A 20,849-nucleotide genomic window follows, 5' to 3' on the forward strand; every position below is an offset into this window, starting at 1 on the left:
TGTCAATTTGTATATTGCATAAGCTTACTGAAAATATTCAAAGTTGGAACTAAGTTAATATATCTTTTAAATTTTCCTTTAATTTCTTTTGTTTCCAAAGCGATTGATCTCTCCTATTCCAAGCATCATTAATTTTACATGACAGGTAGTTACCAAATCTATGTCATGCAATTTGATGCAAAATTCAGAAAAATATAAAGCAAACAAAATGAATAAAATGTATTTATAAATCAATACGTAAGCATACAAATGTCTGCGCGTATCTTAGTAAGACGATTGACTTATTCAAACAAACCAGTGGGTGGGTGTGACAGGGTGTTGGCATTTCACACCTTCACTTTTTGACTTAAACGGTGTTTACGACCCACACAACGAGCAATAAATGTTAAAGTATTCATTGTCGGTAGTTTATATAAACAATGGGGAAAACTGGAAACGCGTATAAAAGCATATCGGCTAGGCAGCTTGTTGCCTGACGAAACATCATTAGTGCTGAGAAGTTATTGGCGTGACATTTTTGTTGCTAAGTGATGGTTGTAATAGTGGGCGCTTTAAGCATCGTTTAAGAGTTTTTGTAGTAGTTTGCGTGACGTTTATTATAATTATATTTTTCGCATGGTATTTTTCCATATTCTTAAAAGAATGCGTATGAAGTAATAAGAAATAATCATATAAATAATCAGATTATTGACAATATATTTGTATCAAAGCTTGGCTCATGCTTTTTTAAGGTCATAATTTTATAAATTTAAACTTATTCGCTCAATATACATGACTTTCATACATATTAAAACCCAATAGAGCGATGGAACTAGAAAATATTTAATATATCCATTTGCACTAAGAAGGGCATATAAATACAGAAAATAAAGGAAAGGAAATCAAGACCACACTCCTCTTTACAATTTCAGACACTTAATGTGAAGAAAGAAAATAACTCAATAATAATTTTTGCTACAAAGACAAAACTGACACATTACAATAAATGCTGCTGATTTGCTGTCGATTGTTATGTAAATAAACCAGCAAGCAAATATAACTAATTCATTTCAGGGCATTTCAACAAGAAATAAATATCACGCGATATGGTAACCGATTGGCGTTTGGAATGCGATGTGTCATTTCCTTTCAAAACTTTTTTCGCTTTATCCGCTACTTTGTTAGTTGCATTCGTTATTGTGCAGGTGTTAGTTCTCGAATACCCATTTCTACAACAATTTATTCATAAAATTTGAAGGGATGAGACGATACTGTGCTAAATTCAATAACCCAAATATTTATGGAACCTTTGCTTTGACTTAATGAAAATTACTTAGCTTGTGTGACTTTTAGTTTGCCTGGGTGCGGCGTTTATGATAAATGATTGCAGAATAAGTTAAGTAATTTGTCAGATTATCACCTTAAAGATTACAAAATTTATTAGGTTGGGATTTTTAAAATTAGCTTTGCATATGCAAATATGAATTTAACTCATGAGATACTGACATCTATAAAGAGCTATGGAATGGTACAGTCCTATTATGAACTAATAAATTAGATAAGGAAAGTAATGGCTTAATGGTATACTACTTTGAATTACCTTAAGGAATTGAGTATTCAGTACATCCTTTATATTTTGGAACAGTTGTAACAAAACTTCACCAAAGCGTTTCAATAATGAATGTTAAAAAGGAAAAAATACCTATACTCGAGAAATGAATAAGTACAAAAATTCGGTCAGGTATTGTGGAAATTGACGACAAACTGTTTATAAGCCCTAAAAAACGAGATCCATAGTCTCTTAGATAAAATTGTTCAGAATGATAGGGGAATGTTGGGCAGGCAGGGGAATCCCGGGCCAGCGCGATATTTTTTTCCCTAGTATAGGTTGACAGCTGCAACCAACTGTCATCGGCTCGTCTCATACTAAGCTCAGTTTCTATATAGCACTCGAGCTGTGAACACGTGTTATAACCTCTCTGCGACAACAAAAAGAAATTCGACACTCCGAAAGTTTTTTTTCAATTCTGTGTACAGTTGATTTTTTTTCACATTTTCCAATAAATTCATCCAGGTTAATATGTTTATAATATTAGTTGAGCCTTTAGCCTTCGACACACAAAAGAAATTTTGCACGAATTTACATTGTGTTCATTATCCACCGCCATTTTGCAAATATGAGCGTTTGGGGAATCGGGCCACTTATTACGGGGAATGTCGGGCCACATAGTTTTTTACATTTGACATGCTAACTTCATATATTTGACGTGTATAAGTGATTTTTCGTGCAGAATTTCAACAACACAATAGTTTTTCAACATTTCCTGATAGTTTCGTGCTCCGAAAATTTTTTTTTAGTCATTATGCCGCGGTACTATCCCAAACAAGAGAAAATTGTTGATTTCGACAACATTTTGGAGGCGATCAAGTCGGTGAAAATACATCACAACAGCGTTCGACAATCTGCGACGGCACACAAAATTCCGAGGACCAACCTGATGCGTTATATTGCAGCATTTGATGGTGCGAGCATCGACGTTACTACTGCCAATGCCGATGTAATGAAGAATTTGCTGGCTGAAAGCACGACGATGGGCACAAAAACAGTGAGTTCTGCTGGATTCTTTCTTTTTCTTTCATCGAATAATAAATAATTTTTGCCGCTCCTTGTCGATCAGTGCCTCGATGTTATGTTAACGCCGAAAACCATCAAATCTGGCTTCCGAACAACTGGCATCTACCCGTTCAACCCGCAAATTTTCACTGAAGTTGACTTTGTCGCTTCGGAACTGAGCGGCGAAAATTTGTTCGGTGACGAAGAGAAAGACGCCGACAATCAACGTCGAGTTCTTGCCTCTGGTGATGCCATGTGACTGCTGCGAATGAGGAGGTGTCAACGTCGGAGGCATCGACAAGTGCCCCAGCTTCAACAAGTGGTGCTGCATCATCGTCGTTGTCTCTTGTTTCGGCTCCACAGCTCCGTGATGCATTGAAATCGGTTAGCCCGTTGAAATTGGGCACACCTGCGCCGAAATCAAAACGTGGCCGCAAGACAATGGAGTCAACGATTTTGACATCGCCTGAGGTTGTCGCAGATCTGCGTGACAAGGCCGAAAAAAAGCGGCAAAAATTGACGAAGGCAGCCGATGAACCAGCAGCCAAGAAGCAAAAAGGCCGTGGCAAATCGAAGACGCCACGGAAGAGAAGCCCGTCTCCGACCGAAACCGACATCGAAGAGGACTTCGATTTTTGCACGATTTGCAAGAAAAAGATCCCGAAGCACGAGAATCGTCAAAACACGGCCCATTGCATCGTTTGTGATCGAGGGGTTCACTTGAAATGTGCCGGACCGAACCCGAACACTTACACCTGCATCCACTGCGAGTCGGAATAATTTTTTTCGCCAATTCCTATTTTTCTTATTATTTATGAATCTCTCTTTCATTTCCATTGATAAATAAACGTTTTTCAACGGTAACAATCATGTTTTAATCGATTTACAGACTGGCCCGACATTCCCCTTTTTTCAAAATCGCAAAATCAGGTTTTTTGCGCCAATGGCTATAACTTTTAAATTTATGTAGAATTTTATCAAACCAATGTTATCAAAAGGAAGGTTACGACTCGCACTACAAATCCATGTTTTGGAATTTTCACAAAAAATAACTTTTATGTGACTTTTCAACCGAAATCAAAACATTCCCCAACATTCCCCACCTTCCCCTACATAGAATAATTCATTTCCCCGTTTGTAGGTTCACTGTCCATCAACCCGTTCTAATGTACGTGCCTCTAGAGTACGTTCAAATTTTCTGCTACATACATTGTTTACTTCGTTTATAGCAGGCGCTACTTAAAAAAGTGTAGTAAAATTTGAGAGGCCCCCGTTTTACAAATTATATGAAAATCGCTAAAAGACCTAAAGGCAATCCCAAAAATCAGGTTTAAGAAGTGCTTCTGGCAATAAATGCATGTTATCGAATGAGGACCATTTTAAACCGCTAACATTAATGTAGACTTAACTACTTAAGAAAAATTCTCGACGCAGAGATTCGTGAATATATTTCATATACGCTTTCGATGGTAGAAAATTACCACTTTATGTATGTGCCCAATATATTGAGATTAAAAAGAAGGAAAAACAACTCTGACTCCGGTTGCATCGAAGAAAGAACTATATTTTGATTGGTCATTTTATATGGCAACTAAGGACTGTACCGAAAAGAACCTGCACCCAATGTTTTATTTATTTTATTTTAAAAACAAATAAAGCAGTTTCTATCTATATCCAATTCTAATTAAAACTAGTAAAAAAAATATTTCTTAATCTATGTCTAATTTTTCGTTTATCTCCCATCATTAATTTCTGCACACCATTTATAACGGCACGACTTGCCTTAAGCCAGTTTTTTTTTAAATTCGTCTATATTTTCGGCAACTCGGTGATACTTTTACAAGTTCCGTTTGACAATCGCCCATTATGTCTCTTTCGGGCGAAATTCTGGAGTTTTTTGAGGTTTTTCTTTTTTTTTAACAAAATTGACTTTGTTGTCCTCGAACAAAGCCAAAGTAAAACAAGAAAAAACGTTAACTTCGGTTGCACCGAAGCTAAATACCCTTCACAGGTGCATTTCAGTTAATAACTACTTAGTATGGAAGCTATATGCTATAGTTAACCGATCTGATCAATTTCTTCGGGGATTACATTGTTGCTTTAGAAAATAATATATACTAAATTTCGTTAATATATCTTGTCAAATGTGAAAGTTGTCCATACAAGAACTTGTTTCCGATCGTTCAGTTTGCATGGCAGCTATATGTTATAGTGGTCCGATATCGGCCGTTCCGACAAATGAGCAGCTTCTTGAAGAGAAAATGACGTTTGCAAAATTTCAAAACGATATCTTAAAAACTGAGGGACTAGTTCGTATATAAACAGACAGACGGACGGACAGACGGACAGACAGACGGACATAGCTAAATCGACTCAGCTCAACATACTGATCATTTATATGGTCTTTATAGGGTCTCCGACGATCCCTTCTGGGTGTTACAAACTTCGTGACAAACTTAATATACCCTGTTCAGGGTATAATGAGCGGAGTGTACTATGGCTTTCGGGCGAAAATAATGTTAGAACAATGGGTTTTCTTATAAAATGGTATAAGGGCAACACCTTTGCCTCATGATTTGGATCACTAGGGCCATTTTTCGCCCACTTTTTGATAAAATCTTTAGATAATAGGTTTTCTTGAACTTTATTACAATATTTTTCACACCATGTTCACAGGCTTTAAATCATTTTGCTATATTTTCTATGAATTACTTCTTTTAATGCAGTAATTATTCACAATTTGCCTACGCAAGTGCTCTTTTATTCGAGCCGTCGTGAAATGATATTATACATGACGGAGAAAGAAAAACCAAAAGAAACAGAACTGACGGTACTTACTGCAGTGTGATCAAATGGCTACTTCATGATAAATATTGAACTGAAAGTGTGTAGTTCCTTTTCGATACAGTTCTTTGAACCTATAGCAGTGTATAGTAGGGTGGGTCGATTCCGGACTGCGGAAAAGTTGCCTTAGTACTTCCTGATTCCAATGCAACTTTTTGTTTTGAGATCGGATTGCATCTTCAACCCCAACCCCGGCCTTGAAATTTCGGAAATTCGCCTAAAATCGTGAATTTGTCTACCTAGCGCCTGAAATACGCATCTCATGGCAAAACGTATAAAACAAAAGTTATTTGTCACGTCATTTGCTACCGAAACGTGATCATGGCCGCAGGACAAACCGTTCCCGAGATACGAGCGAAAATGCGGCGCGCCACAGCGTAAGGTGAAAATTGTTGCAGCTCTCAGCTAACCTGTATTGGTCACGCAGAACCCTCCGCGTGGAGGTGGCTCTCTTCGGGTTCCTCCCAAGCCCAATCCAACCAACCAACCATATGTCAGGCTTGTTTTAGTCTGAATCTGTGTCAAATTTATTGATAAAATCAGATTTTGTACTAAACTTTGACACTTTTTTTTTTGATCACGAGATTGGGGGCCAATAACTTTAGAAGATGCCTCTGTCACCAGTTTGACGGTTCTCTTGACTGCCACGGTATGAGAGTGGAATTCACTAAATTTCCATACCTCTGCAGTGTCTGCTGACAGCCCTTTTATGAGTTCTTCATTAGAAACTGAGCAAAGAACTGGTGGAACAGTCAAGGTAATAGTCTTCCAGTTAATCATATCGTAATAATTATTAGCTTTGAAACTCAGCTTTGGCACTTTATTACATCTAACCCTTCCATTTACAGTGTCAGACTCTACTTCTCTGGCTGCCAGAAGACGGTCAAGGGCCAACTTTCTGACTTCTATCCGTTCGTCAGTCATCATACTAAGGAGAATGTTTTCTGGAAGAGCAAAGAAAGCATTCTGTTGAATGGATGAATCGACAACCTTGCGCAGCTTAGCAGGTAAGTATCTCGACCTTTTAATTGTAGCATAGAGATGGCGCGAGCCATCTTTGATTGAACTGTTGAATCTTATTGAGAACCACAAAGGTGAGTAAACTGTAAGTATGTACTTGACCAAAATCTTTATTTCCTTTGTTGGTTTGTCAGTAGAAATGTATAATCTCAGAATTCTATTTGCACAGGTGAGCCAGCGAGATTTGCACATGTTACCTGGATGCATCGACGCTAAATCTGAGGAACATTGACTGGAAATAACAGCTTCTGATATTTTATAGAGATAAGCTTGGTCTGTGCTAAGTTGGGTCGGATTAATAACCTCAGAAGGTAATTGGCAGGATGGAAAACTTTCAAATTTGACAACAGGCAACTTCTCACAATCAGGGAGCAGTTTACCTATGTCGCCAGAGAATGTATTTGGACTCTTTGAGACACCATCTATGTGTTCGAAAAGAGCACGAAATGGAAGTTCGTTGAAATGTAGAAGACAAACAACCCACTGTAATGGTCTACCTATTCTTTCTTCTAGTTTCCGAATGATTCCACCTTTCCAACCTGTGTTCGTGTTGGTGCCATCAGCACCGACAACTTCTAGATGTTCCACATCAACTGAATTGTCTTGTAAATGTTGCCATATAGTTTGCGTCTCATCCTCAGCTGACCCGGAAGGAGAGGTGACGTGGCCAAAGTAATGACAACCAGGTTCCGCTATAAGAGAAATATGCTCCTCTTTGACAGTGTCGCGGTGGTACTTTTCACCTTCGCTGACTTGTGTAAGTGTATTGTCTTTGCGGCCGTCAAAATACAGCCCATATACAGAGTCAATACTTTCGGTGTTTTGGAGCTTAACTCCAACACTTTTTTTTGCCCGACTAATCTTGCATTTATCAGTGACGAAGCTAGCCTGATCCTCTGTTATCAAACCTGCTTTTTTGGCATTCAGAAAATCAGATGAAACAATCAAGGCCGCTGCTCTATCACTTACTCCAAATCTTTGGGCAGCTAAAGCAGTGTGTTCTAATACTAGTGTGTTTTGTTTGGTTTAAGAGGATGGAAGAGAAAATTCATCATCAGCATCGTTTTTGGAAGAATCCATGTGCGACGCACCTACATTGTTGTCGTCTGTATGAGAGTCTGGCTGATCTGAATGGTCACGTGTTCTAGCTGATACTTTTCTGGTAAGTGTTGATGTTGAATGACGTTTTAAAAGCTTTTCTTTACGTTCAGTTTTCTTTGTAATCTTTTTTGTTTCAGGTAGATCAACACTTCCAATGCGGCCAATTCTTCTGGTTCTCTAGTCCAAGAGAAATGGTTGTTCATTGATAGGAACTTTCCTTTCCTTTGGACAAGTGCAAGAAGAAAAACAAGTAAGGAAGGGCTAAGTTCGGGTGTCACCGAACATTTAATACTCTCGCATGGTAAAGTGATAATCGAGATTTCATAATACGTCATTTACATATTTTTCAAATACCGTATTTTTGTAAAGTTTTATTCCGCTATCATCATTGGTTCCTAATGTATGTACTCGTATTATACAGAAAAGGCATCAGATGGAATTCAAAATAGCGTTATATTGGAAGAAGGCGTGGTTGTAAACCGATTTCACCTATATTTTGTACATGTCATCAGGGTGTTAAGAAAATATTATATACCGAATTTCATTGAAATCGGTCCAGTAGTTCCTGAGATATGGTTTTTGGTCCATAAGTGGGCGAGGCCACGCCCATTTTCAATTTTTAAAAAACGCCTGGGTGCAGCTTCCTTCTGCAATTTTTTTCGTAAAATTTAGTGTTTCTGACGTTTTTTGTTAGTCGGTTAACGCACTTTTAGTGATTTTCAACATAACCTTTGTATGGGAGGTGGGCGTGGTTATTATCCGATTTCTTCCGTTTTTGAACTGTATATGGAAATGCCTGAAGGAAACGACTCCATAGAGTTTGGTTGACATAGCTATAGTTGTTTCCGAGATATGTACAAAAAACTTAGTAGGGGGCGGGGCCACGCCCACTTTTCCAAAGCAATTGCGTCCAAATATGCCCCTCCCTAATGCGATCCTTTGTGCCAAATTTCACTTTAATATCTTTATTTATGGCTTAGTTATGACACTTTATATGTTTTCGGTTTCCGCCATTTTGTGGGCGTGGCAGTGGGCCGATTTTGCCCATCTTCGAACTTAACCTTCTTATGGAGCCAAGGAATACGTGTACCAAGTTTCATCATGATATCTCAATTTTTACTCAAGTTACAGCTTGCACGGACGGACGGACGGACAGACGGACGGACAGACAGACATCCGGATTTCGACTCTACTCGTCGCCCTGATCACTATGGTATATATAACCCTATATCTGACTCTTTTAGTTTTAGTACTTACAAACAACCGTTATGTGAACAAAACTATAATACTCTCTGTTAGCAACATTGTTGCGAGAGTATAATAAATGCATTTGCAAGCAGCGATGCCAAATAATTTTCCGGCAGAAGAGACAAAGTCGTCTCTTTTAGAGCTCAAACCTATTGGGTTTCTTAAAAACATTTGTTGAAGAGTCAGAAATTTCTTATGATATGTGGTGAGCATTTGTACAACTCTGGTGTGTGAAACTATTGGAATAGATGACTTTTTGAAAGTATTTTCAACCTTTTTTGCAACTATTTCTGTAACCTCTTTACTCCTAGGTTCATAGTTGTCGCCTCGGAGTCGCCCTATACGAAATCTTTCAAACTGATAACACAAAAGAACATCCTGGTAAGTAGATAACTGGGACTCAGAGAGATTTTACACATATAAGTATATGCCAAAAACAGGACATTTCTGTCTAAATTTAAATTTAGATACAGACATTTTGAGTTCTGTGTTCTGTTGAGAGAATATAAGTGATAGCACTCGGCGAAATCAACGACAAGAGTGAAGGAACTCGATGAAAAACTATTTATGTGGAGACCTATCCGAACGTGTCCTTTGGCGTAGGTGAATGAATGTGAGTGATAGCACTCGGCGAAATCAACGTCAAGAAGTGTGGCCGGAAGCCGATTTTCACCTTGCGCTGTGGCCCGCCGCATTTTCGCTCGTATCTCGGGAACGGTTCGTCCAACGGCTATGATCACATTTCGGTAGCAAATGACGTGACAAATAACTTTTGTTTTATACATTTTGCCATGAGATGCGTATTTCAAGCGCTAGGTAGACAATTTCACGATTTTAGGCGAATTTCCGAAATTTCAAGGCCGGAGTTGGGGTTGAAGATGCAATCCGATCTCAAAACAAAAAGTTGCATTGGAATCAGGAAGTACTAAGGCAACTTTTCCGCACTATTAGAAATCCCGAATCGAAAAAAGTCTGGAATCGACCCACCCAAGTGTATAGTAATGTCGTGGCAAACTTAATATACTCTGTTTAAGTTATAAAAAGCAATACGGAAAGACTTAATCTATAAGTAATGAATCTGTCCATATTTCTTTTTGAAACTACTCTTGAGATACTTGAACACAATACTGATAAATTTCCTATAAGTACGTCGTAAGTCCTTAATTCAGAGGATTTGCAACGAAAAACCATAATGAGATGCCAGCGTTTGTTTCTGTTTCTTTGATGGAAATTTTTTCCTGCAATTAATGCTCGCAAAATCAAAAGAAGAACGGAGAAAGGAATAAACAACGTATCTTGAATCAACGACTGCGAGAACTAGTTGAGCTTTAGGTAAAATTAAAAAATTAATATTTTAATGTCAAACTCCAGCCACCTTTTATCAGGCAAGGTAGATGGCGAGGAGAGTTATGTCCTAAAAATAGTACTTTTTAGCACTGCTTGATATTTGTTTGTTCATCGGGACATCCTTAGTGTCTGTAAACGAATGCTAGCAGAATTTGTGTTTTTTGAAACCAATGAAAACTTCTGAAAAACGAAACGTTGGCTAAAAAATTTCTTTACAGAAACTAAACCATTATCTGTGAAACTTAACTGATAAAATGATTTTTGACGACGTAAACCAAGAGATTAAAAGAACGAGAAAAAACGTTAACGTCGGCTGCACCGAAGCTAATATACCCTTCACTAGTGCACTTCTTTTATTAACTTTGTGTTCAGTTTGTATAGAAGCTATATGTTATAGTAATCTGATCTGAACAATTTTCCGGAGATTACATTGTTGCCTAAGAAAATAATCTATACTAAATTTCGTGAAGATACATTGTCAAATGTGAAAGTTTTCCATAGAAGAAATTGATTGCGATCGTTCAGTTTGTATGGCAGCTATATGTTATAGTGGTCCGATATCGGCAGTTCGGAAAAATGACCAGTTCTTGAAGAGACGTTTGCAAAATTTCAATACGAAATCTTAAAAACTGAGAGACTAGTTCGTATATATACAGACGGACAGACAGATAGACGAACATGGCTAAATCGACTCAGCTGAACATACTGATCATTTACATATGTACTATATAAATTTTATAGGGTCTCCAACGCTTCCTTCTTGGTGTTACAAACTTCGTGGCAAACTTAATATGCCCTGTTCAGGGTATAAAAATAGTTGAAAATTTAACCAATGGCTAAATAACGCTTAGTGTCACAAAAAATGTGTTTTGCGCTGAGACCAGTCAACGCTACAGCTGAAAGATCAGTGAAAATAATGCAAGTTTTTTATGATTTCATTACCGTTGAAAAGGAGTAAAAGCAATTTTTACTACGCTGCGTAAAAAAAATTTAAGAAAAATTATAAAAGAATATTGATATGGATAATTAATGGTTATATGTTTTGGGTATATAATTGTTTTATTGACTTGATAAACTCGCGCTTCTGACAACTATCTCTATTTATTCGGCACAAAAAGAAATTCATATATGTATTATGTTAGTTATCAAAACGGAGGCTGTCATGATTCAATTGCAATAATATTTTTTATTTATGTATTATGATAATCTTGTAATCATTTAGAATAATTAAAGGGTATGCGATTCAATTTTTGAAAAAAACAAAATTTTTGCCTTATACCTTAGAAAATTTGCTCATTGAATGCTACAAGTTTCTTAGTAACTTTTTATTTATATATATATAGTATGTCGTTATATAAGAACACTGAATCCAGTCTATTACTATATGCAAATTATATGGTAAGTATAGTTCTAATATAGAGATAAATTAGAATGAACACTCTAATGTCTAGCAAATTTCGTCGAAAATGTTTCTCATACGCACCGTTGATTTGCTGTAAATGCATAAGCGCGCATACGGTTGCTAGAGTATTTTTATGAATTCAAAACCGCTCACGCATTTAATGCTATCAAAGCTCATTCAATTGCGGTATCTATTAGCGGCCTGAATTTGAGCGCATACAATGCTATGCATATGAGCATTTCACTATTTAAACTTCTACTTTATTTGCTTATATGTGTGGGTGCACTTATACCTGTGTACATAGTGTGTCTGTATCTCGAACTAAATGCTGCCATTTGGCGTTAATTAAATGTATTTGCTTCCGCTCTGTGCGTTTAATATTTCTGTCATAAAAATTCTAACTAATTTGGTTGCTATTTCCTTCCTACGTGTTGCAGTGAACTAATATAATTTAAATAAAAAATGAATGTGAAGAAAATACCATTGTATTAATTAAATAATAAAATATTGGCATAGATTTAATTATGAATCGGAAAATTAGTAAAATTTTGTATTATTAATATAAAACATAATTCATCTTTTATACCTATTCATCTGAGAACGTATATACATATGCCTTTCAGTGGACCATTGTTTAATCACCGGCACCAAAATCACTTCACTTTATTGTCTGCTCTTTGAAATAGCTTGTGCCTATGACCAAGTTTTGTGGAGTATTATATATGTACATTAGAGTGATTCAAAAAAAAAATTTTTTTTTTTTCGTTTGGTACTCGGAAAAATAGGTTCCTAGACACCTCTAAGAAAGCCTCTCCAAACATGAGTTTTTACTTGTAACGGGAAGGTCATCCTACATACAGTTTTCTATTTTTTCTTATTATCAGATAGAAAAATTTATATCTCGCTTCCAACTACTTAAAAAAATATCTTGTTCCTTAGAATTTGTAGGAAACTGAATGCTCTCAAAAAAAGGTCTATTATGATTTTTTCGTAAACCCAACCGTTTAAAATTGAACAGTTGAAGATTGATTATATTTGGGAAAATTTTTTATTTCTTATGAATTTTATAACTCAATGAAAAAAAATTATTGAGTGATTTCACTCATGGTAAAGGTCTCCGAAGGTACTTTACGTGGTTCAGAAAGATAAGCGCACACTAATCACTAATAATTATTATGACGTGAAATTTGGCACTGATGTCACTGACAGTTTGCTAGGAAAAATATATTTCCACAATTGAGTTTTCGCGAGAAATTTAAATTAAAAAGTGTTACTGTTTTTTGACCATAGTAGTATTTCAAATTAATATTGATCTATTCATTAATCAATTAAACAGTTCAGCAACTGCTAAAAATAAAATGCCACCTCGAATTTATGAAAACCAAATTGGAGTCACAAATTCTATCAGACAAGGCGTCAGTATGATGCAACACTTTGGTGGCGAGAAGCACAATGGAAATTGGCAATTAGTTTGTTGTGAGTTTGACAGCATTTTCCATTGAGTTTTCAAAACTTTATACGAGGAGGCAGGTGCAAAAGTTTATGTGGAACTTCCAAAATTTAAAATACTATTCTAATTCTCATTTAATACTATACCGTGAACGGAGTATGTTAGGTGGCATAGTTACTGAAGAATAAAAAAAGTTTTTGATTTTTATCGCTTAAACTATGCTTTATTGTCATAAAAATAAATTTGAAGTTTATTTACAGTTGGGATTTTTTTTACGTTGCTTGCAGTAACTTGAAACATGGGTCGAAATGCCAAAAAATAGAATCAAATTGCAAACATTTTCAAGCGATCATTTTTGCAAAGTTCGATGTGGACTAACTCAGAAACAGTGCAACGATAATTCAGTTTTTGGCGACAAGGACCAGTATTTATCGATGGTGAGGTGAATTCAATCGAAGTCGTATATTATTCCAAGATATATTTTATGAAGGTTGTCCAAAACCAGTTATTGTTGCGAAACTAATGATATTGTGTCCAAACTATGATACAAAAAACGTCTAGAAAACGTGAAGGAGAGGAAATGTGGATTTATGTGTCCGCAGATTAAGCTTAGTCGACTATATGGAGGTTCAAAAACGAGAAGAATCCAATAAGAGTTGTTCATGCGCGAAAGCACTTCCAAGCGAATGGTTGAATGGTTTAGGAACAACTGTAATCCAGCACAACGCAAATTCAAAGTGAAACACAACCATATGCTTGCCAGTTGTCTTTCAAGAAATTAGAAAAACCAATAACCGTTCACCTCTCATACATTGAAGGAAACAACTGCATTTTTGAGCACTCAAAACATCGATTTGATGAGTCATCTTCTATATAGTCCTGATTTCGAACCGAATGACTTCTTCTAATTTCCGTACGTAAAAGATAAACAAATAGGCCAACGTTTTTGAACACTTAAAGAGGTGAGTGATGTATTTAGAAAGCATGTTTTGGAGATATCTCAATCAGAGTGGTAAAAGTGCTTCGAAAATTGGTTCAAAGGCATGCACAAGTATATATTGTACTTAACGGACAATATTTTGAAAAACCTTCAATACATGTATATTTTTCCAAATGGCCGAAAATTTTTATCCGGTCGGCTTCATATTTTGACAAAAGTTTGGAAATTCGATTCGACATAGAATTACATACGTAGAGAGACAATTTTATTTATTCCAAACTATTTTTTATGGCCAGTTTATTAGAAAATTATGGACGAAAATGCCTACAATATGTGAATAAATCAATATTTTTAAGTTTTCCTCCGTACTTATATGGGTACCCACATTAAAAGAAATAAATGAATTCGCACATGATTTTATACCCCAAGTTTGCCCCGAAGTTTGTAATATTCAGGATGAAAAGTCGGGGATTTATAAGATATATATTAAATGATCAGTATGATGTGTTCACTCGTACAAGCCATTTTCATATGTCGGTCTGTTTGTATACACGCGAACTAGTCTCTCAGCTTTCAAGATATCGAACTGAGATTTTGCACCGTACTTTTCTTCCCAAGAAGCTGCGAATTTCTTATAATCAAACAGGCTGAACGATCGGAAGCAAGTATGGATTTGTTTTTTACGAGATAGCTTCAAGAAATTTGGTAAGGGATATTGTTTAAGATAAAAGCGCAATCTTCGAAAAAATAGTTCAGATCTGATAACTAGTACATATAACTTTCACATAAATTGACCGATAAAATTCATGTTCTTTAAGAAAGGTTAACGTTTTTTCTTATTTTTATGTAAAAGAAAGCATTCATGAGGGAATATTTGCTAAATCTCGCATACATATGTATCCAAAGGCGAAAAATATATGTCAAAGGGAATGCACATTTCATTCGAATAAACTCGCTTCACCTTCAAAGTTGAAGGTCTTCAGGTTGAAAAGTTGTACGTTTCACCATTTGTCGGAAGAGAGCTAACTGCAAAATTTCAGGGAAACTTCTTTGATACTTCTTGGTGTTGCAAACACATATGGTAAGTTGTTCCCTTCTTTGCTTTGCACTATGCTGCTGCTGCAACCCATACAGAGGAGAAGTGCATGACCCTTCGGATAGCCCAATATTAATTTAATATTTGATTAACACTATTAGGAGCATTCAACCGTTCCGGGTAAGAACAAGTGCAACAAGCTTGTCAGACACGATAGATTAGAAAGCAAACAGGACAAGATCTTGAAGGAATATCTGGTCACGGGTTGATAACTGCACGCATATTTGAGTTAAGAACTTCTTCAGTTATAAGCGGGTTAATTAGTAATTATTTAAACACATATAGTCGCGCCTGCTGTTCCACAAACTAGGTTTTTGCGTACTTTTCTTTTAAAGAAAAGACACTCTGTTAATCAATATATATTTCGGATACAGTAAAGATCCACGATTACAGGATAGTAGACACCAGATATTGAAGTCCTAGCACTTTGTAGTGAACACAATAGAAACGCAAGAAAAACAGAATAACAACAAAATACTGAAAACTACTCCTTACAGATAGTAACTTCAAAGTAGGTACGTAAGTTTGCAACGGAAGTACGCTTAACGAGCTAATGTGAGCGTTAGCAAAACACTAAACTTGCAAAGCATATTAAATTGAACACTGTTTTTCTAACGCGCAAGGCCTTTTTTCTGCTAATGAATAGGAAGGGTAAACACTGAAATTACAGCGAGCCAGATAGAACCGGTTCTGCCCCACTGAGATTTGTTTATCACACCCTGTAGGGATTTACACTGTGCGTTTTATAAACAGAAAAGTACTTGATTACGTATACGCCATGGTACTTTCGCAAGTGCTAATAGCTAATGTGGCGCACTAAAACACAGATAGATGTTGGTGAGTCGAGCAAGAACGCGGTTGATATCCAAATTATCCTCTTCTTCTTCTTAATTGGCGTAGACAACGCTTACGCGATTATAGCCGAGTTAACAACAGCGCGCCAGTCGTTTCTTCTTTTCGCTGCGTGGCGCCAATTGGATATTCCATGCGAAGCCAGGTCCTTCTCCACTTGGTCCTTCCAACGGAAGTGGAGGTCTTCCTCTTCCTCTGCTTCCCCCGGCGGGTACTGCGTCGAATACTTTCAGAGCTGGAGTGTTTTCATCCATCCGGACAACATGACCTAGCCAGCGTAGCCGCTGTCTTTTAATTCGCTGAACTATGTCAATGTCCTCATATATCTCATACAGCTCATCGTTCCATCGGATGCGATATTCTCCGTGGCCAATGCGCAAAGGACCATAAATCTTTCGCAGAATTTTCTCTCGAAACTCGTAACGTCGACTCATCGGTTGCTGTCATCGCCCAATCCTCTACACCAATATAGCAGGACGGGAATTATGAGCGACTTATAGAGTTTAGCTTTTATTCGTCGAGAGAGGACTTTACTTTTCAATTGCCTACTCAGTCCGAAGTAGCACCTGTTGGCAAGAGTTATCCTGCGTTGGATTTCCAGGCTGACATTATTATTGGTGTTAATGCTGGTTCCTAAATAGACGAAATTATCTACAACTTCAAAGTTATGACCGTCAGCAGTGACGTGAGAGCCAAGTCGCGAGTGCGACGACTGTTTGTTTGATGACAGGAGATATTTCGTTTTGCCCTCGTTCACTACCAGACCCATTTTCTGTGCTTCCTTGTCCAGTCTAGAGAAAGCAGAACTAACGGCACGGGTGTTGAGGCCGATGATATCAATATCGTCGGCATACGCCAGCAGCTGTCCTTCTCTGTTTAGTTCTGCAGCTCGAACTATTTTCTCCAGAAGCAGGTTGAAGAAGTCGCACGATAGGGAGTCGCCTTGTCTGAAACCTCGAACGGCTCGGAGAGGTCCTTCCCGATCCTGACGGAGCTTTTCGTGTTGTTCAACGTCAGTTTACACAGCCGTATTAGTTTTGCGGGGATACCAAATTCAGACATCGCGGCATAAAGGCAGCTCCTTTTCGTGCTGTCGAAAGCAGCTTTGAAATCGACGAAGAGGTGGTGTGTGTCGATTCTCCTTTCACGGGTCTTTTCCAAGATTTGGCGCATGGTGAATATCTGGTCGGTTGTTGATTTTCCAGGTCTGAAGCCACACTGATAAGGTCCAATCAGTTTGTTGACGGTGGGCTTTAATCTTTCACACAATGAGGCTAATCCCACGGTAGTTGGCGCAGATTGTGGGGTCTCCTTTTTTATGGATTGGGCATTACATAAATTCCAATCGAAACCATATTTTACAAAGAAGCTGATGCATGCTCCCTATTAGTTCTTCGCCGCCGTGTTTGAATAGCTCGGCCGGTAGTCCGTCGGCCCCTGCCGCTTTGTTGTTCTTCAGGCGGGCAATTGCTATTCGAACTTCTTCATGGTCGGGTAATGGAACGTCTGCTCCATCGTCATCGATTGGGGAATCGGGTTCTCCTTCTCCTGGTGTTGTGCATTCACTGCCATTCAGCAGGCTGGAGAAGTGTTCCCTCCATAATTTAACTATGCTCTGGGCATCAGTGACTAGATCACCTTTGGGGGTTCTACAAGAGTATGCTCCGGTCTTGAAACCTTCTGTAAGCCGCCGCATTTTTTCGTAGAATTTTCGAGCATTACCCCTGTCGGCCAGCTTATCAAGCTCTTCGTACTCACGCATTTCGACCTCTTTCTTCTTCTGTCTGCAAATGCGTCTCGCTTCCCTCTTCAACTCTCGGTATCTATCCCATCCCGCACGTGTAGTGATCGATCGTAACGTTACGAGGTAGGCAGCCTGTTTTCTCTCCGCTGCGACACGGCACTCCTCGTGGTATCAGCTGTTCTTTTGCTCTTTCCGAAAACCAATGGTTTCGGTTGCAGCTGTACGTAAGGAATTTGAAATGCCGTCCCACAGTATCCAAATTATCCACTAAAATAATTAAAACGGACTCGCGGAAGATGTGAAGCTCTATTACCATCTCTCCAAAAATTGCCTGACGATCTTCGAGCACCATATCATTCACTTTCCAGAACGAGGCTTATCTTCAACGATCTCTCGACCGCCTTTGAAGGCTTTGTGCCACTCGTAGGTTTATTTTTTCGAATCACCTTAAGCCATTTCCAAAATTCGCAAAAAAAAGAAAAATTTAAATTTTAATAACGGGTACTTTTTTCACAACATTATTACGCCGAATTAGAAGCAAAAGCACGACACGATTATTTCGTGAAAGTTCTTCATTCCACTTCTATACTCAGGCGTTTTCCGACTGCATTTATTTTTATTGTTTAATTAATTTAAAACTTGGAGTTAGCAATTAATAATTTAATCAACTTTATGTGCACAAATTAGATAAGCATTTTTTTACAAGATGAAAAATATGAATTCCTACAATTTCCTTACATTCGCCAAATATCGAGACATTTCAATTTCAGTCTGACAAATACTGGAAACTAATATGTTATTTTAGACTATATTTCCTTTGAACACATTCGCTAACTTTTCGCTCAGCATTTTGTAAATTTATGTATCTTTTTTCTGTATAATAAGAACGGAAATTTTTTTATTTGCAACTTTGATAATGAATACATTTTTCGACTTTGGAAGCAATTAATATAACGGGATAAACCTTTGCACGAATTATGCTTTTAGATCTGCCACTTTATGGCCAAAAATATCGAAATCCAACAAATCTATTCAAGTCCCTCGGTACCGAATATTTGAACCCCAGCACCAAAGTTGACTGTCTACCCAAAATAATGGTCAATGAATCCAATTTACAGTATTTTATTAAACTTCTTTTAAAGTAATGAAATTATTATTTTTTTACTATACTTTTTTATTTTTTTATTTTATTTATTATTTTATTTTTATTTACCTTTTTATCAATTTATAAATAGGCTTTTTGATTTACTTCATTTTGCTTTTCGCAACATTTTTACTTTTGACTGTGGAATTGAACACAATTTAGTTTTTTATAAGCAAGCAAGAAGCACCCGTTCCATTCTAGAAAGTCTTCACTTTGAGCAATTTGTTAATTTAATTGTGGAGAAAAATTCATCATCAGTATTAAATTTATTGAACATGAAATAACAGCAGACTTGGTGTGTACTCAAATATATAAGATTATCCGACAAAATTAAGGCAGTGTTACGTGCATATTTTTGATTTGAGATCAACAGGAACACAATTCTCTTTCAAGTTGATTGATTAAATCTTAATAATGTATTTTAAATTTGTCGAGTAATAAAATTTTAATTTTATCAACATGGATTTTTTAGTTAATTAATATATTTTTCTGTTAAGAAAATTTTTCTTTTCTTTGAAGAAAGTATTTTCCTTAGCAATCGCACAGTTGTTATATTCACATTTATAAATAAAAATTTATGTTGGAAATTTAAATGTTTTTTCGATGAAAAAAAGCCACACTCTGGTTAGCAGTTTTCATCACATTGATAAACTGCATTTAAAGATGATAAACAAGTTAAAGAAATATATTCGAGCAAATAATTTTTTAACTTCATTGAACTCATTTTTTGCTAACTGTTAATGAACATTTTTATATAGGAAACCCAACGCTTTTGTTGTCGTATTTTGAGCAGTTCAGTTTTATATTTCAATAGGGAAAATACTTATTATTATGTTGGGTTTGTTAAGCGATGCTACATATTTTTTTTATAATCCTAGTTAAGATTATAGTATGTCTTTTGCTCTGACTAGCAAATTGACATTAATTCTGTCACGGTTTTAAAAAATATTAGCAGTTATGTGGCATTATTTTATCTATCAAAATATTTGCTTATATGTTTTCAATTAAATTCTGAATAAGAAATGCCTTACTCGGCTTTCTAAATTCTTGCCTTTTTATTTAACATATAATTTAAATATCAAGGATTTTTATTTCAATATACTTAAAATATAACCAATTCTTCAACATTTTAATAAATAAATTATAATTTTATTCGGTTATTATTTATCGGATATATAATTATTTATTATTTTTAATTTTATTTATGTATTTTGGTTTCTTTAATTTAATTTTTTTTCTCTTTACCAATTTTATACTTTGTTTTATATTATTTATCTTTATTTAATTTTGTTCTGTTTATTTTTCTTTTTTTTAATTTTTATATTACTCATTTTAATTTAATTGCATTATTTATTTTTTTCTAATTTTTTTTATAACATATTTCATTTCGCTTTTCCTTAAATATTCGAATTTTTAGTCACTAGTTGTATTAAAGTTTACATTAATACTACTTTATGAAACTATTTACACTTAACAAATTCTCATTCACCTTCGTATTACCTTTAGATATTTTTCGATTCCTTTGCAGTTTATAATTGTATTTTTTAACATTTCATATTTTGTACAAAAATAACATCACAATTATTTATATTTTACTTTCTTTCTTCACACAACTTAACAATAACATGCAGTGCAGTAATATTGAATTCAGCTTTAAATTCCACCACAAACTTATTTTCTCCTTCAACTTTGAACTGCGGTAATTCCACCGGCTTTATGCTTTCATATATGCATTATAAGTAACAGTCTTATATGCATATAGTACACTAACACAAAGTTGAGCGCGCGTTCGGTAAAAAATTTAGCACCGTTATACAACCATTAACGCCGAAGTCCAAAGTAAAACTAAAGTAAACTGCAAACGACACGCACTGTTGTTACGACCAAATTGTATTGACGAAGTCGTCCTCTCGGCTAACCAACGAAGTGCGGAAGCTATGTACTAGCAACGGCGCTGCTTAACGAAACCCCGAAAGGTTTAAACGAAGCATCAATTTGAGCATACGAAGTCTGAACGGTATTTACAACTGTGCAGTTAAAGGTGTGCGTTAACAGTTCTGTTTCGGTA

The 20,849-nt window shown here is 36.3% G+C and overlaps 1 protein-coding gene across 26 annotated transcripts in view; it reads right to left on the bottom strand.

Moving 5' to 3' along the window:
• Nucleotides 1-20,608, bottom strand: part of LOC126753767 (hemicentin-1-like) — a 297,631-nt gene extending 277,023 nt beyond the window's left edge. For all 26 annotated transcript variants that reach the window (XM_050465454.1, XM_050465451.1, XM_050465453.1 and 23 more), the window contains exon 1: nt 20,282-20,608. The gene's annotated coding sequence lies outside the window, so the exon portion shown is untranslated. The remainder of the gene's footprint in view (nt 1-20,281) is intronic.
• Between the last annotated feature and the right edge of the window lie 241 nt (nt 20,609-20,849).

The sequence above is a fragment of the Bactrocera neohumeralis genome, chromosome 3 (assembly GCF_024586455.1).
Source record: "Bactrocera neohumeralis isolate Rockhampton chromosome 3, APGP_CSIRO_Bneo_wtdbg2-racon-allhic-juicebox.fasta_v2, whole genome shotgun sequence".
Classification (NCBI taxonomy): domain Eukaryota; kingdom Metazoa; phylum Arthropoda; class Insecta; order Diptera; family Tephritidae; genus Bactrocera; species Bactrocera neohumeralis.